Source organism: Lactuca sativa, chromosome 6 (assembly GCF_002870075.4).
Source record: "Lactuca sativa cultivar Salinas chromosome 6, Lsat_Salinas_v11, whole genome shotgun sequence".
Taxonomy (NCBI): domain Eukaryota; kingdom Viridiplantae; phylum Streptophyta; class Magnoliopsida; order Asterales; family Asteraceae; genus Lactuca; species Lactuca sativa.
The window spans coordinates 156,910,626-156,924,257 of NC_056628.2; positions in this window are offsets into that span (position 1 = coordinate 156,910,626).

Consider the following 13,632-nt stretch of genomic DNA (forward strand, 5'->3'; position numbering starts at 1 on the left):
TATATGATATTAATTTGCAATAAATACGTTTCGTCTTTTCTTATTTTAAAGTTGTACATTAAAAAATATTTTATATTTACACTTTAATTTAATGTTTAATTTTTTTTTAAATCAGCCCGTGTAATACACGGGTCTCACACCTAGTGTAACATTATATAACGACCAAAACACATCATTTTTATATAAAAACTTTACACAATTTAATCATTTTACATACGGGCTTGCGATATTCATTACATCTTCATGAAATCCAAGACCGCTCAATTTAATTATTGTCATATTATTGATTATAAGGCCCATCTAGGTTATAGCAAAACGAAAACATGTAACGTAATGCTTCCACATTAATAACAAGCTAGATGACACACATGTCATACTAGAATATACAACAAACAGATAAAACACGTTGTACCTATAAAATTATAGCCACAATGTCTTTGGGAAAATGCTAAGGTAAAACATACATCATATACTTATATCAAATCTATAAAGTTAGATCTAAAGATTGATAACAAAAACTAAAGAAAAAACACAAAGGATGCCACATTTGTCATAGTGGTGCGGTTAGCAACATATCCATATACAAGATCTTTTTATGATTATTTGTTTTCCATATACAAGGCCAAAACACAATTTGCATAGATATGCCATGACTTTCTAGTCACCAATTAAACAATGTTAGGTTTCACATGATGCAAAACTATTACATAAATATAAGAAAAAAATACACATATGGGACTGAAAGCACAAACAAAGAAATCATATAAAGGACCGTACAAAAACCTATAGCATTACCATATAATGTTTATAAGGTTAATGACCTAAAAAGGTAACGAACTTTGGTCTTTGTCCACATTTCGGTGACCATGTTTTTTTCGTTCATATTTGACCATTGAACTTGTTTCACCTGTTCAAAATAGGGTAATATGACTGGTGATTACGTTAATATTACCCAATTATGAACATGTCAAACAAGTTTACTGGTCAAATGTGTAAGGAAAAAAAAAACATGTTTACCCAAATATGGAAAAAACCAAAGTTTCGTATCCATTTTGGTAATATTGGACAAAAACCGTCTCAGGGACTGTGCCCTGGGATTAGGCTCCGACAGTCAGTGAACAATTAGGTTAGGCTTGGTCTAACCCAATTCCGTCTCAGCTAGTCATGGGCAAGGTTGTGTTGCTATGTCTTTAAAGCACATACAACCTAGCCATTTAAGCGTATACAACCTAGCCCCTAACTAGCTGGGCCTAAACTAGGTTGCCCCAAGACCTGACCATCTCCTCATACACAAAGACGAACAACTCAATTCCATGTCACATCAATGGGTCTTATGACTACTTACATTTAACATAAATAACTTAATATTACCAAAATAGGTAAGAAACTTTGGTTTTTGACCATATTTAGGTAACCATGTTTTTTTCATACATATTTGACTAATAAACTTCTTTGTCTGTTCATAATAGGGTAATATTACCGCTAATTATCAGTCATATTACCTTATTTTGAACAGGTCAAACAAGTTCAATGGTCAAATGTGTACGAAAAAAACATGGTTGCCTTAATGTGAATAAAAATCCATGTTTATATAACATTTTACATCGAGTTGTTTTGCTAACTATAACATGGTTGTGTATCCACATATTGCAAAGTAACCAAAATATACTTCGTTAATAAGTATTCGCACCTAAGCAAAATCAACATTCAACAATTGAGTGGTTGCTCACTTGATGAATTACATACAACATCATTGTGTGTGAACCCTAAAACACCATAGTGGCAAACTTGTATCCTTAAATGAATAAGGTTGTGGGATTTAGTCAACGATGTTATGAAACCAAGTATTGTCACCTCACATTCCAACATGTTATAACATGAAGTGGGGGTGGTGTTCCTAGGGGTGGATCCAATGTAGAGCTTGGGGTAGCTCGGGATGCCCTTCATTTTTTTTTTCAGTAATACAATTTTTCTCCGAAAATTTTGTTTTATGTTGCGGTGATACCTTGGAAAAAACTTAGGCTACCCTAAAAAAATGTATGCTACCCTTTATGTTGACCTTAGCTCCGCCAATTCCCCATGTGTATAACATGGTGTTAAGAGAGAAAGAGAGGGGGGAGAGAATTTGATTGGGTGTTGCCTCCCGTTCTTGTTATGTAACGCCCGTGTTCCTGGGCTAAACATTAATGATAATGTAATAGTCTAGGTCAACCATTCTAACTCGTTTTAAGGTAATAAAGATGAATTACTTGAATATTATGTGAATTATGTGCTTTTGTGTGCTTCTTACTTGTTTATAATAATATAATAAATAAAGGATAAAAATAAAACGTCAAAAATAAAATGTTAGATAAACCTGATATCTACGAAGAAAAGTTGTAGTGGTCGTGACAAACATTCCGAAGATATAAAGAATGTCGAAATCCGAGTTATAACGAAGAAGTTATGGCTTGTCAAAGTTTCGCGACAGAACCAGCATGACACTACGTGACGTAAATATTGAATTTACGATAGAGGATTTTTTAGCCCTGACAATCTAAATGAAAGTCGTAGTGTGCATAAAAAGAACGCTCAAATCTGACTTCGTACGAGGAAGTTATGATTTTTCTAAAGTTTCGTATTGGCAATGCAATGCCTGAAGTTCGAATTTTAGATCGAGGGATTTTTAGCCGACACAACCTAAATGAGAAGTGAAGATCTCATTAATAGGAGTTCAACGATAAAAAGACAGTCGAAAACGGAGTTCGTATGTAGAAGTTATGAATTATACACGATCGTTTAGTGGTGTAATCTTCTCATACTATTAAATTTAAAATCGGTGGGGAATTAGCCAATGGAGTATAAGTAAAAGTTGTAGAGCATGTTCCCGCCTACGTGTGGATATAAAGAATGTCGAAAACGGAGCTCGTATGCAAAAGTTATGACCTTCCAAAGAAACATTTGTCTGAGAACATGACACGTGTCAGAAACCCTAATCTGACTGGACTCGCGACGTGAGCATAGATTCTCACGACGTGAGAAGTCAAATCGTCACTTTTTAGGCCTAGAATGCATATGACAAGTCTACGGAGTGATAGGTCAAAAGGTCACGATGTGAGCATGGATTCTCATGACGTGAGAGAGCCCAAAACTACCTATAAATAGCAACTTCGACCATTTCATTCCTTACACCTTTCTTTCACTCTATACTCTCCATCTAGCCTTCCAAAACACCCCCGAAGCCTAGGAAACCTCCCTAACACTAGAAGAAAGCCCCGGATCACCCGAAGGCTCCAAGAAAAGAGTTTTTTGGTTTGAAACTTTCCCCGCACAGAGCCCGATTTTCAAGCAAACATCCCGGTTTTGTAAAAACATATTATTTTAAGAAGCGAAGTGTTGTCTGAATCACTCCTTATCAGGTGAGTGCATGGTCACTTTCATCTTACACATAGATATGAAATATTTTATATAAATTACGTGCTTTGTGTATATATATTACCTGCTTACCTGAGATGTATGATGGATTAAGATCTATACTTCTTTCTTTTCAGATATGAACTTTATCTTTCATATCTAAACTTTTTCTCTTGGATCTGAAACTTTTCCCTTCATATCTAAACTTTTTAGATCTAAACTATATATATATATATATATATATATATATATATATATATATATATATATATATATATATATATTGTACTTGAGATATGTGCTGGATGAAAGATCTAAGCTTTTTTCTTTTCAGATCTGAACTTTTTCTTCATATCTAAACTGTATATATATATTTTATGCTTTGAAAGTTATGTTGGATGAAAGATTTAAACTTTGTTTTTCAGATCTGAACCGTATATGTATTTTCTTTATAGATCTAAACTTTTTCTTCAGATATGAACTGTATATGTGTTGTATATCTACTAATATGTTGGGTAGAACATGGGTAGATGAAATAGTTGGTGCGTGATGAAAGATGAGTTGGAAGATGAGATGAAAAGTGATATGGAACATGAGATGAGAGTGAGAGGTGAAAAAATGAGAGAATCCTTTACCCAAGCGTTGGCCCCATCATCTAGTAGAGTATGGATGACAACCATGGACTATTCTAGACGGTTCGTGGAACACCAGCAGACTCACAACCTGTATGTGTTGTGAACGATATATTCACCTGGTGTACTCTAAAAACCTTGGCAGTTATGGACTTAGTGACTGTTGTATAAACCCGGGCAGCGATGGACTTCGTGCATATTCCTTAGGAAAATCCTTAGGAATGAGTTATAGATTATTCTTATGGTAGATCCTTAAGAAATAAAGAAGATAATGGGGATAGCTAATTGGGTTAATTGTTTGATGATAAAACATAATAACTTTATTATTGTGGGTTAAAAACCCTATGTACTCACCAGGTTTCCCAACTTGACTCACTCAGTTTATTTGTATCACATGTGTCGATATAAAACTACACTACACCGAAAGATTAAAGAGATATAGATCACTAGTGTAAATGAATGTAAGTTCTGTTTATGCTTATGTTTTTGTATTGACGATAACATCCCAAAGTTTTAAAATGAATATAATAAATTTCTTCGGAAATGCTTTGATAACATATTTATCATGTTTTTCTAGGAACAAATTTCGCGACACTTTTCTATAAAAAGTTACTATGATTTGAAAATAAAGCATAAACAAATCGGTATTTTCTAGTCGTGAAAAATAGGGATGTCACATGTTACCACATCTCATAACGCAAGGTTGGGATGGTGTTTCGGCCGTTACCACCATGTTGAGGGGCTTCCACATAGGCAAAAACGCCTCTCAATAGGTCCGTACTGAGTAGTCTAATATTTTATCTCAATAGAATAGGACGAAAATTAGGATCTCTAAAACATTTTGCATTGGGCCAACCTTTGTGAGGCACACTCTCCAAGTGACCAAGTGTTAGCCTTCAAGAGTCAAGACCGTAACCATTTAACCCTTTATGCATCCTCTTACTCATTACAATGCCTTATAATGTGTTTGTAATTAAGACAAAACTACAAATTTGGTCCTTGTGGTTTGCAAAAACCTTTGGATAGGGTCCAAAAACTTTTCGACTTGCATGGAATGTCCAAAATCAAAGTTTTTCTATGTTTTTAGTCCAAAAAAACTTGAAATGACGGTTATACCCTTTCATTTTCTTTTTTATTATTTTTTTCATTTTTTAAATACTATTTTAATTTAAAAAAGAAAATAAAATAACTCTCTCTCTCTCTCTCTCTCTCTCTCACACACACACACACAACAAACACAAACCCAATTAATAAATAACCAATATTCCCCTTGATCTGATGATCGAAAGCACACACAAAAAAAATCACGATTTCTACATCCAGATCAAATAAGAAATCCTCCAGTGCTCGATTGATATGAATATGAAAGGCAAGTGCTTACGAGTCATTGCCGATTCAAAGATTTAAAAGGCTGTAGAGAGCAGCGATTTGAGAATTGAGATCGTCGGAATCCAGCGAAGCTTCGATCGTTCTCATCCGGTTGTGAGGTGCGAAGGAAGGAGGGTCAGAGGAGGGAGGTCTTTGATTGAAGAGAAAGAAAGCGAGGGGTGAGGCCAGAAGATGGGTTCGGTGTGGCCAAGAGGCTGCGAAGGGACGGAGGTCTTTGATAGGGCGAGACAAGCAACAATGGTAATGACTTTGGTTGTTCGATGTCCAACAGGAGGTATGCGAGGGCCTTTTTGCTCCTTAATTCCTTGCTTCATCTTCTTTTTGATTTGGTAGGAACAATGAAAAGGTGAAAGGAGAACGAAAGGGGTTTGTAGCTCCCTTGCTCACCGGGAACGCACAAGAAGGAAAGAAACCTGGGTTAGGTTAGAGAAGAAGGGGGTTTGTAGCTCCCTTGCTCACCTCCTGCCGAAAATCGGGACAGAAGAAGGAAAGAAACAGGAAGAGTTCCAGTAGTGGGTTCGATTAACAAGATGATGATCAAAGGGAGGGGTATGTCGATGGATTTGTGGAAGATGAATAAGAATAAACCTGGGTTGGGTTAGGTTAGAGAGAGAGAGAGAGAGAGAGAGAGAGAGAGAGAGAAAGAGAGTGAGTGAGTTTGGGTAAGATTTTATTTTTTATTTTTTTTAATTATTTAAATACCAAAAACAATAAAGAAAATAGAAAAAAGAAATTAAAAAGGGTAAAATCGACTTTTCAAGTTTTTTTGGACCAAAAACAATGAAAAACCTTGATTTTGGACCTTTGGTGCAAGCCGGAAACTTTTTGGACCCCATCCAAAGGTTTTTGCAAACCACAAGTACCAAATTTGTAGTTTTGTCTGTAATTAATATAATTGTTTGACTAATTATTTGAGTTTTGAGATCCAATAGGTTCATACAACTTTGACAACAATATTAGCTTGTTATGTTATAGATAGATGCTAGTTTTTGATCAAAATAGGATTTAAAAAAAAAATAATTATCAATCTATTATAGTTTCAAAAATATTTACTAAACTAGTATTTTTTTTCATTTTCTCTCAATTTTTTTAATTTTCTTAATGTGTTTTAATTTTAAATATAGTTTTATTATTTTTGTCTTTAAAAATATACATTTAACATATATATATATATATATATATATATATATATATATATATATATATATATATATATATATATATATATATATATATATGTATTAGTTTAAAACACGTGGGAACCACGGTTGTGAAATTAATTACATTTTCATACTAAAATGTCGTAATTATTAATCAAATAATATAACTAAATTATTAATGAATAGCTATTTTATATAGTTATGTAAAATTAAAATGTAAGGCCATGACAATGGCCACCATTAGTTGTTGCCAACTGTGAGATTGAATCATCTGGAACCAAAATATATATATAACTTAATTTTCAAAGCATAAAAAGAGAAATTGGTAAATTAGTTATTTTTTAACTAATGAAAATCGAAGTATTAAAGGATTTAATAAATAAACTAATAATCTTAATCTTATTAAAAAAACAAACCAATTATAAAAGTTTAATAAAACAAATACAAAACAAACAATAATAATTATATAGCATATACTTTGTATGATATTAAAGTTCATTGTTTTGTATCACATAAAAGCTATCAGAAGCACTTGTCTTCAAGAACGTAGAATACAGTCAAAGTAAGTGATGAAATGATTTTCAAAAGCAAAAAAAGACATGGTACCAACGAACAGTCGTGTAGCCGTGGCAGATGAGATTTGGAGATAGTCCAAGAAGGTAGTGACGCCGTATGAGTCTACCGGCGGAACTTAATTGTAGGATGACGGACAGAGGTAAAAAGTGTAGGCGATTGCAAGACGTATTTCACTCAGTTAGTCAGCGAGAGCTGACAGCTGAAGAAGAGGGTGAAAACAGAGAGTCGGGACTGAAAACGGAGAGGGATTAGAGCATCATCAACGTATTTTAGCAAAAGGTTTTTAGCTTTTTTAGATCTAGGATTTTAACTTTTCTTTGAATACTTGTCGATTTTTAAAAAATTTCACTCCTCACAGGATGATTTTCGTAAAAGTGAAGGCAAATGGAAGATGTCCAAGTCAGACGTGATTGATTTTAAAGTAAAAAAAATAAGTAATTGATTTCTCTATATATGGTTTGCGAAATTGAAGCCTAACAATGGGAATTGATTGAAACTAATTGATTTGAAATGATACTTCAAATAAAATTGGAATATGAAAGAAATGGTTTTTTTATTCTGAATTGAAGCTTGATGAAAACACCTAGGTTTGCCACTTGTTCTTTCCTAACAACACTTTACTTAGGTCATATCCCAAAAACTGCTCCAAATCACATACTTATGCAATATTGGTTAGGTTAAAAATAAAACAAAATGCCAAAAGACAGAAACTTATAATAGTGGATTATGGATATAGGGTATTTTTGGAAACTTACAACCATGCACGGCATGAACCGACCATAACAACTAACATCACACCTAATCATATATCTAAGTTTATTTTGTAGCATACAATTATAACTATCATATATCTCCATTGTTCATCTACTTCATGTCAAGTGCTATTTATAACGATCTCAGAGCCATCAAGACTATTAGATTATGATCATAAATCCTATTAGCCTCTCCATCCCTTGTGCTGAAACAGGTTGCTTCTGTCTTACACATATTAACATTCTCCTGTCTCCTGTTCTTGTAGCCAAGGCACTAAGTTTGTCCTGGAAGGAAGATATAATGTAGATAAATGGTGGATTTCAGATTTTCGAATGAAGGGAAATGCTCTGGTACTTTCACCTCACTTATTTTCACAACGATGTTAAAAGTTATGATATTTAATTTATCTCATTGTTTATTGTTTCCATGTTGGCCCATTATTGACAGATTTTACCTATATTTGTACATGAAGCTATTCGTATGGACATGCTAAAAAATAAGAAACAGAGGGCTAGATAAAGTAATTGATCTTATTATAACCGAATGTAAGTAAGCATTTTTGCTGTTTCAACCAATTCTAGTACTTTCATGCTTGTCTTTTTACTTAATTTGGTCTTTTTGACGTTACAGGGAGATGGATTTTGATGGGTCATTGTTCTAGAATCTTGGTCAAGATGGGCTGCATATGGTGTCTTGCATGATCCACACATGCAAAAACTGGTTGGTAAACTTTTTATAGTAAAAAAGTTAATAGTGGAACTATTATTTGTGCTGAGTTTGCATTATTAGCTATCTGCCAACCATAACCAATACACATCACAACTTAATCTACTTTCTTTCATCTATTTTTTTTAAATAAAAAAGAAAAAAGAAAAATATATGTGTACCTCACCCCTTGTTCATATCTTTTGACAGTGATTGGGTTTGACTTGGTCATACTGGGATCCCGTTTGCGTGTTGATTCGTTTGGATGAAATTTACTTGTAAAAGAGTGGCATGGAGGTTTCTCAAGTTTCTCATTTGTTTAGAAAGTATTAGCAAGTAGAGACATTAAAATTGTTATTTTAGTCTTTGATTTTTGTTTATAAGTCTTATCTATCTTATAACAATATGTTGTTGCATGTTGGTGTTATATGTTTACATTTGTTATGTATTTGTACTTCTTTAGAACCTTACCAGGTCTTTTTTTTTTTTTATCTTGACACATAATTACTCTTTTGTCCCCAGAAAGCTAGAAATCAGAGGGGCAACTGAGTTGGCATCAAAAGGCTAGGGTATTTCGTTTCAGGTGTCATCATTAATAATAATACAACATTCAAGGAGGAAGTTGAAGATAGTTATTAGAGTGAAAAAGTTGAATTGGTTGAATATCACTGCAAGCAGATTGAATGATAAAGGTTTGTACTTTTTATCATCCCATCCCTTCTCCTTTATAAGTTTTTATTGCTCACATGTCTATAACTATTGCTTTATGTTAATTTTTCATATTTCAAATTTTTTGATGGATCAACTCATTTATAAAGTTCCATGTGCTCTATTGTAGTTTCTGAAACTTTGAATCTTGTAAATCCTTCAAACTTAAGCAAAAAGTATATTAATTTTTGTGGTTAAGGTTCGTTTCTCAATGTCAATGATACACGCCCTCTCTCCTATTGAAATGCACAAGAATTCTACACCTTTCAAAGGATTCTAGTTCAACATTCGGATGACTCCTTTATTGTTTAAATTGTTCAAATCATTAATAAAAACTATTGTTTCATATTACAATTCTTCATTTTTAAATCAGTGGCATAATTGTTATTTTTTAGAGTGTATCTTAAAATTTTTTATCCGTAATGTATAAGTAATTCAACACCTTTCAAAGGATTAAGAATTCAAGCTTTGGATGAGTCCTTTATTGTTTAAATCAATAAAAACCATTCTTTCATATTCCAATTCTTTATTTTTAAATCGGTTTTTAATATTTGAATAGGCGTTTAAAAGATATAAATAAACAACATGTAATATACATAAAATGGCAGGATAATTTCAAAGTATGTCGCCCTTTAATGTATATTACTTGATCTTTTATAGAAATTGTCCTTATATTCTATATTTCTGTATTTATATTTTGAAGTTGACCATTTGTATTAAAGCTTAAAAAATCAACGATATACTACAAAATATTTACATAGATGACAGTAATGTACATATAAAGTTTTTTATTTACCCAAACATCTGTTATGAATGTTTTTTTTAAAGTAGTGTCATAGATTGACCTTTATGATTATTGTGTCAGAAAAAAAAAAAAAGAGGATGGAAGTGAAGAGTCTTGTATATTTACCTGATGGATTGAAATGTATGAATGTAGATGCAGGTATGCGGAAGAATTATACTCTGAAAGCTTTGAAGACAAAAGTGAAGAAAAGAATTCTAGGGATCGATCATTATACGTATTTATAGGTATAATCATAAAGTAATTGAAATTTGAATAGTTGATTTTCAGGGATATCATATCTCGATATCTCTATAATATCTCTATCTTTCTATAATTTTTAATGTATAAAAGGAAAACGTAAATTGAATGTTTTAAATTGACGTATTTGTGGCAGTGAATCGTGGAATTAAAGAGCTTTAAGAGGTGTAAATTGGAATATCAATAGCTGTTTTTTAGGGATATTATATTTGTAGTCTTCTGTTTTCTGTATTTTTAAAATTTAAATGCAGCTAAATTTAGAGCATTAAAATTGATTTACTGATTTGTAGGACCTGATTTTTTTTATGAAATAAAATTGCAGCTAAATTTTGACGTATTTGACATAGAATGTTAGAAGTTTAAGAGGCTGACACGTGGCGACACATGGCAGTATGATATTGAAGTTATTTATTTATTAGAAAGGGAGAGGATATATATATATATATATATATATATATATATATATATATATATATATATATATTTCTTGACGTATTGTTTTAACATAAATATCTACAAACAAGAAAAAACATTACAAAAAAACTGTACTCTTTTTTCATATGATTTTTATTCACCAATATCTATATTTCTTAAGGTATTATTTTTTGTCGGCAAGGACTTTACTTTCTCGGAATAAATCTAACACATTGGAGATAATTTACTCTACACTAGAAAATTTCCATCATATAAATATCATATATTAACTGTAACGTTTTTGAGTTTGCTTCAAACAAAGATGTTGATAATGTTTTTTTTAAACAAACAATGTTAGGAGTATTTTTACCTTAAAAAGATGTTTAATGTTGGACTTTATGTGTAATGGTACTTTTAATTTAAGATTGCTAAAATTTGATGTTCAAAATTGTTTTTATAATTTATATAAATAACGTCAAAACATCTATGTTAAACGTATATTAAAAAAAACTGAAATAAAGAAAATAAAAGAATGATGTTTTAGAAAAAGACAATAAAAAATCATAATAATAGAGAAAAAAAAACTGATATTTAAAACAAAAACACATTGAAAAATATTGAAAATATAGAAAAAATAGAAAAAAATATTAATTTTGATAAATATTTTTTAAACTATGCAAGATTAGTAAATATTTTTTTTCAATAACACTATTTTAATTAAAAACTCCATAAATACATTCATTATCAATAACATCGAGGAATGAAGTACAAACTTAAAATATATGTTATTTGATTTATCATAAATCAATACAAATCTCGAAAATTATAACTAAATAATACAAGCTATAGGCAATATCTACATCGAAAAAAACTATACCCATAATAAAAGTAGATTTAATCCCGAATGTAATGTATTAAGGAACTCTAAACTTGAAGGTAAAAACTAAAGCAGATTTAATCCTAATGGCAACTAAACTAGAAGGTCTAAACTAAAGATTATGGAGTATAGACTTAGATTAATTATTGTGTTATTGTATATATAAATGTGGGCCAAACAAATTTATTTATTTTAAGAAAGTGATTAATATATATTATTGAATTAAATATAAATGAAAAATATCATCTAATTTAATTACAAGGGTATTTTAGTCAATTAATATACATTTAATAAAGGAAAATTGCATATTTTAAGGGATCATAGATTCTATTAATTTTAAAAATCCGATTTTACGAATTATAATTCTTTTAATTCGGACATTCTGATAGAATATGTTTATGAGTATATTCAAAAATAAAAATATTTTTGAACCATAAATAATAAAAATTTTCTTCAACCTATTTCTTGATCGTGACTTTAAAAATTTCTTGTAGAATAATAAATTTTTGAACAATCAATTGAAAATAAAAACAAAAAAATACATTATTTCTTATAGAATACATGTAACAATTGTTAAGAATTACATTTGTTGTTAAATAATAAAACTAAAAAAACTTTCAAAACGGGAAAGAAAACATCAAAATCCAACAACAACACTAATACATTCTAAAAAAATAATGTTGCTTAAAATCACTTTCAATTTTGTGGTCCGTTCTTCAAGCATCAACTTTTGTGAAAACAAAACCAAATTGTAGTTTAGATTTCAATAATGTATTATCAAATGAAAAATAAAAAACTAAATTCCTTTGGAAAAATATGTGGACTTGTGAATTGCACAAAAACCAATAACCAAGAATTGTAGAACATGCATAAATCAATGAGAAAATATTCATACTTCATTCCAACAGAATTATAATTCATGTTTCCATTCAAACAGAACTGGAATTTGTGATTCTATTCCAAAAGAATTGGAATCGCACCAATATAATCCATTGAATCATTTACAGAAACAAATTGATATTTTTATCATATAATAAGAAGTAAATTTGATATGAAAATAATGGCAAACTACCTTCACGTTGTACTTTACATATAAGAAGAATGTGACAACTCGAAATTTTCATCTTATAACAAACCCTGCATTTAATCAAAATCAAGCTTACTTTTGCTAACTTTTAGCAGTTTTGGAGTCAGTCTGGGTGTTTTAATCATAAATACATCAGAGGTAATTATAGGAAGTACACTCTAGAGTTAATTGTACAACACTTAAGTCTCAACACTCCAAGAGTTTGGAGTTTACGGCCATAACATGGAGTTTACGACCGTAAACTCTAGAGTATAAATATGACACTTAGTCATTTTTACCATTTTCAAGCCTATAACTCATTCTCTCTCAAGTATCATACGAATTTTTCCCTAGATCTTCAACTTAGTAAGTGTTTCCTTCCTTGTTTAGTTGGTATACTTCAATATCTAGTGTTTGTGCATGATTTCATCCGTGAAATCTCTTCATTTGATAGATTTTCAAGTGTTCTTCATTTCACCAAGAACACCAAGAACACACACTAGTGTTTTTGAGCCTTAAACACCCTTACAAGCTTCTATATTGTAAGTACTCTTGTCTTAGCTTGTACTATACTTGAATCAACTAGTTTACACCTAGAAAACATCAAGAAAACAAGATCAAAAGGGTGTTTACGGCCAAGGAACCTCCTTGGGTTGTAAACCTTAATTAAGGGTGCAAATGAACCCTAATTCCTTCCAAAGCCTTGGGACCAAGTCTAGAACACTTCCAACTTGAGCTAAGGACCTTAAACTTTGAAATGGTACAAAATACCATGAGTTTACGGCCGTAAACTCATGGAGAAATGGTCCCTAGGCCGTAAACTCTAGTTAGTGGTGCAATGGTGCCACCATTCCTTCCTAAGGCTTAGACTTGATCATAGGTCACTTCATTATGAATTGTAAGACCTTATAGCACAA